The 5,528-nt window shown below is 45.1% G+C and overlaps 1 long non-coding RNA gene across 1 annotated transcript; it reads right to left on the bottom strand.

Moving 5' to 3' along the window:
• Positions 1 to 1,237: 1,237 nt before the first annotated feature.
• On the bottom strand, positions 1,238 to 5,031 carry LOC132483167 (uncharacterized). Its single transcript, XR_009531053.1, has 3 exons — positions 4,943 to 5,031; positions 3,907 to 4,011; positions 1,238 to 1,642 (listed from the first exon to the last, which is right to left on the bottom strand). It is a non-coding gene; the product is annotated as an uncharacterized LOC132483167 (long non-coding RNA).
• Positions 5,032 to 5,528: the final 497 nt, after the last annotated feature.

Below are 5,528 nucleotides of genomic sequence, written 5' to 3'. Positions count from 1 at the left end.
TAAGAGATTATAATATGTCTTTTTAATGTATCAGAGTCTATCTTTAACTACTACTTGTTAAAAAATGTAAAAACCTTGGAACAATATTCTTCTAATAAAGATGGGGAGAGAAAAGGAGAGAGTTGAGAAGGAAACTAATATTTTCTGCATGTCTACTACATATTCCGTGAAAATGATTATAGTAACATTCCTGAATATTTATTGAATGTTTGTTATTTTCTAGGCACTCTTCTTAGCATTGACATGAATTGTATTTTAATCTTACCTAAGAGATAAATTCTGTTATCATCCCATTTTATAGATGAGGAAACCAAGTCTTGGAAAGTTTAGGTCACTTGCTCAAAGTCATCCAGCTGGTAATCAGTAGAGTGTAGAGCAAGAATTGAACTCTGGATGCTCTGACTCAAGAACTTAAGTGCTTATTCACTACACAAAATGCCAAGCACTTTTTGTGTACTTTTTCATAATTACTACCCTGTAAGGTAGGTATTTTTACCTTCTCATTTTACAACTAAAAATGGTCAGAGATTGTAAAACTGATTTGTCCTTCATCATATATCCAGTAAGTGGCAGGGAACCTGGATGAGACCAATTATGTGTTATTCCTGATGTTCTGCTCTTCCCGTGGTACCCTGGACACTCCAACTGAGTGGTGCTTACATAATAAGTGGTGACACTGCCTAGCCAGGAAGAAAAGCAGTTTACCAAGAAATTGTGCCATGAGGGAAAAGATCAGAGATTCTGGCCTAAAACCCACATCTGTGGCTTCCCTAGCCCTGTAATTATAACTTCCCACAAAACAGCAGCCTCTTTCCTTTATCTCAAAGCTGTCTGGCAGTTCTAACTCCCTTGTGACTCTCTCTCGAGACAGATCATTCACCAACAGTTGCCTTGAACACCAAGGAGCAGGAGATGCAAGAGCATTTGATTCAGTCAGTACCAGACATGTTCAGGCTAAGTAACCCTGAACCAGACCAGCAACTGTGGAATCAGTGGCTGAGTCTGCAGAGATGGTAGGTGGAGAAACATATGTACCTTGAATGGAGTCAGTGCAACATCTGGCAAATCTGACCCACTGCTTCGTAATTAATCTTGGTGTTGAATTTAATGACACGATGAGATTGAGAAAGTGAGCGATTTGATTGGACACATTTTTATAGTTTAATTTTCAGTAACACATGGTCTGAGCTTGTTTGCATAATTACTAAATAGATTAATATGCCAATATCTCTGACCAGCTGGAAGGGAAAGATTTAGGCCTTCAAAGATCTTTGACAGACCTTTAAATTAAAGTCGATGTTCTGGAGAGAATGGGGGTGCAGGCCTCCTGAGAATGTGAAGTCAAATCAGGGCAAGTGAAGGCCTTAAAAACAGTGATTTTATCATTACCCTCAGAAATAAACCCTTGGCTTCCCATGGAATGTCAATTTGTCTGCAGAGACACTGTACCATGAGTTATAGGTTTGTTGGGAAACCTGTCTTCCTTTCCTAAAGGGTTTGAATTCACGCTCACGATAGAGGTCAAGAAAAACCATATAAATGAGTCAACAAGGGCCGTGGAGCATGGTGTGGTACAAGGTGTCCCCTGAGCCTCGTGGACTCTTCTTTCAGGATGTTTCAGACACAATCCAGTTGCAGGTGCCTACAAGAACAGAAAGGAGAAAGCTAAGTGTCTCCACACCTGTAATCTTCAGTCTGTGATCAGTTGCACACAAGAGCCAGGAAGGTGACGTTATTTTTCTAGTGGAAAGAAGAGGTTACATGTTTGTCACTGAGTGGGTGAGGGCCAGATAATGCAAGTTCAGTGAGACAGAAAAGCACAAAAGAAGAGTCTGCAGAGAGATGGCCTAAATTCACGATCAATGATAAGTCTCAGTTTTCTTATCTATAAAATGGGACATTTGGGGCTACCCTGGTGGCGCAGTGGTTGAGAGTCCGCCTGCCGATGCAGGGGACGCGGGTTCGTACCCCAGTGCGGGAAGATCCCACATGCCGTGGAGCGGCTGGGCCCGTGAGCCATGGCCTCTGAGCCTATGCGTCCGGAGCCTGTGCTCCACAACGGGAGAGGCCACAGCAGTGAGAGGCCCGCGTACCACAAAAAAAAAATGAAAAAAAAAATGGGACATTTGTAGTACCTGTGTCATAGGTAAGAGTCATAAAGTACTTAGAAAGAGCAAGTGACACACAGTAAACCTTAATAAGTGTTAAACAGGGTAAAGAGACATGATCCAGGAGAAATGTGGGCTATTTCAGTTTAGGGACAAGGGGAAGGTGGTAGGGGTGATGTAATTTTGTGGGAAGGTAGAGTGGGGTGGTTAAGTGTGTGTGCATGCAGGGATTCATTTCAGACAAGGATTTGCTTATTTTCCATTGTTCAGGGTTGTGTAATTGACATTCAAGTCCCTCCAACTTGAGTTGAAGCATTTGCTCATTGAGTTCTTCTGGTCAGTGGATCTGACAAGGGCAAGTAGGGATGAGGACTCCTTGAGGATGGGGCTGGGTCTTATTCATCTAAGCGGTGACTAGGGCATAGCCTGATAGCAATGACTTTGGCTGCATGAATGAAACTTCCTAGCTGTCCATTTCTCCCTGGCTTTATTCCCCTTTCCTTTTCATTGAAAGGAAGAGCCAGCCCCAGCCATTGCCTGATGAATGACCAGAGGTGTTTAGACAAATAGAGTGTCTGACATCACTATCAGGCATGATCTGCAGGTTTAGACCCTCCCCACCTCCCTGCAGCCTGAGCATGAACACCCCAGCCCCAAGGAAGAAGGGTCTTGCTTTGATGGGTGTGGCATCTGCTTGCATTTGAGGTCAGAGTGAGGATTCCTCAGAGTATCATGGCCTCCCTGGTCCATGAGAAGCGGTGAAAACAATCCTCTCCATCCAAATGAAGCTGTCAGTAGAAGGTAGGACTGGTGTCCTCTCTCTGCCCTTTTCCTCTTGGCCTTAAGGCTAAAACCACTGAGCACTCATAGAGTTGTGGACACTTGAAAAAGCTCTCGGAGGAAAATGGCAAAAAAGTGGAAACAAAATAAGAGGCAGCATGATTATACTGAAAAGAAAGATACGCAATACCACCCATTCCTGCCTGCAGCTTCCCCTGCCTTCCTGCCCCCTTCCCAGTGGCCTCCCCTCTTCTCCACTTTCTCACATATGCTTTGGAAATCAGGGACTGTCATCAAGGCCATTAGCAACATCTATTCTGGGGATGTACAGCACAAAGCTTAGACCTGGTATTTACCTCTGACTGACAAGTGAAACGTTTTAGCTGTCACTGGGTGGGGACGCGACAGATAGGCTGGGGAAAGTCTGTTCCTGTTCTTCCATTTGTTAATTTAAAAAAAGTTTTAAGTGAATTTGGTGCCTGGGGAAAGGGGTGTGATTGCCAGCCCCTGGGAGTCCCCTTGGATACAGATGGTGCTAAAGTGGGGGCTGTCTCTTAAGAACCACGTATTATCTGCTGGGTCTTTCATTTCTGCATCACCTGTTTAAGCACTTGGCAGCCATATAATAATAACAACAACAATGATTGGGAGGATGATAGCCCTTGTGTCTGCCTCTGAGGAGGTCAGGCTGCATGTGTTATCTACCCCTGGGGGAAGGTTTTATTTTGTGATTTTCCACCTGTCTATGAGAACAGGGCAAAGTCATTTTCTTCTCCTGGAAGGAAATTCAATTCAACAAATATTTATTGCTTTATTGAGCACCTACTATGTGAGCGGCTGTCCCCCATGCTAAGTCAATGGCGGGCTCACGTCAAGCTGCAGTGACATGGTTTCAAAGCCTAGAAAATATGTGGGCAGGAGGGTAAGGGGGAGAAATGTGGTGATCCGGAGTGTAGGGTAGGATTAAGACTTTGGAGTCAAGAGAGCCCTGGGTTTGAATCCCAGCTTTGCCACTTACCAGACCTGTAACGTGGGGCACTTTATTTTCTGGAGGCCTCAGTCTCCTTAACTAGGAAGTGTGCATGGTGATAGCTCCTTGGTAGAGTTGATATATGTAAAGCATCTGCAAAGAGTCATTATTCAGTCAATGTAGTGCCTTTATCACGTATGCCATATGCCAGGGCCAACTCACCCCTGAAAGCTTGCTAGAAAATCCAGCCTACTGCTCAAAGAAATGTCCCTCTCCTGCAGCTTTTTAAGGCTCTGCTGCCCCCCCACATGTGGGCGACTGACCTCATCTCTGAGGTCCACCTCCACTTCTCCATGAAATATTCAGAGTCGATGTTATCTGCTGACAGAGTCATTAGATCTGCCTCACGTTCCCATTGCCACAGAGAGGCAGTGATTCATTAATATTTATTCATCTTGATTTGCTTTGTTTTCCTTTTTTTAAAAAACCCATTTCAGGATTTATGGGATCATTTTGAACAATGCATAACTCATGCTCTCTCACAGCCTACATTACCCCTCGATCCTTCCAGGGATGTAGTGGGTCAGTGTTCTTACACGTCCCTGTTTAATCAAATTCCTGCACAAAGACATTTAAGAAAGGCTTTGGTTCCTTGACCTTATGAACCTCCGTATTCTTTCAGTGTGGCTGGGAACAACCAACCTGTTCCTATCCCCGTATTCTCCCAAAGCTTTTTCCTAGGTACCAGAGTCCCTGACGAAGAGTCTCAGTAGGTCCTTTGCTCATACAAGATGTGTGCAGTGTCCTTTGGCCCTACTTGCTTCTAGGAGCTGAAGGCATCTGTGCCAGAAATGGAGAAGCTGGACCTGCAAGGGACCAGTTCCTGTCTCACTTTGCCTGCAAACAGCACCCATGCAGCCAGATGGGCGAGTGCTGAGGAGATTGGGTTCTAGCCCCAGCGAAAGAGCTTTCCTCCCTCCTTTAGACTGTGCGAAGTTCAAGAGCTCTGAATCAGAGTTGGACCTTTCTGGGAGGCCAGGCCAATTCCCAGAGGTGTGGACAGGTTGCATCTGCGGATGCTCACCAGAGAGCGTGCGCCTTTCAGTCCTGGCTGAGCCACTTTCTTTCCAAAGAGCTGCCTCCGTGGTTGGTGCTGCTACACAGGCTGCATCGTGTCTGGCTCCGACGTTCTGTGCTGCATCTTAAATTAGGTGAAAAGAGTGGGGAAGGGAGAGCACAGACAGCATCAACTGGACGGGGGTTTTTCACCCAACGCTTACCCGTTCCTGGGCGCTGACGTGTGCTGTAGCCAGCACTGAGCCAGGAACATTAAAGTGAGGTCTGACATCACGTGCAAAAGGATGGAAAGGGATTTGGTGTTTCTATAGCAATTATGGGGGAAGAATACTGTTGACGAGAATAAAACCCGAAAATGTGCCCCTGACATGTGACTGCTTTATTCTCTGCTCTCAGATAGGAAAGGGAGACGGTTTGCTGTTTTATTCAGGTTTTTTGAAAAGGGAGGCAAACTGACAGACAGGCAGAGACAGACACAACGAGACACGGAAGGAGACTTGAAGTTCAGGAAGAGAAAAAGAGATTACAAATGGGAAATGATCCCAGAGGCTGCAGAAACTCTTTTTATTTGTTTATTTATTTTACATTTACAT

Source organism: Mesoplodon densirostris, chromosome 2 (assembly GCF_025265405.1).
Source record: "Mesoplodon densirostris isolate mMesDen1 chromosome 2, mMesDen1 primary haplotype, whole genome shotgun sequence".
NCBI lineage: Eukaryota > Metazoa > Chordata > Mammalia > Artiodactyla > Ziphiidae > Mesoplodon > Mesoplodon densirostris.
This window is presented reverse-complemented; position numbering and strand designations above follow the sequence as displayed.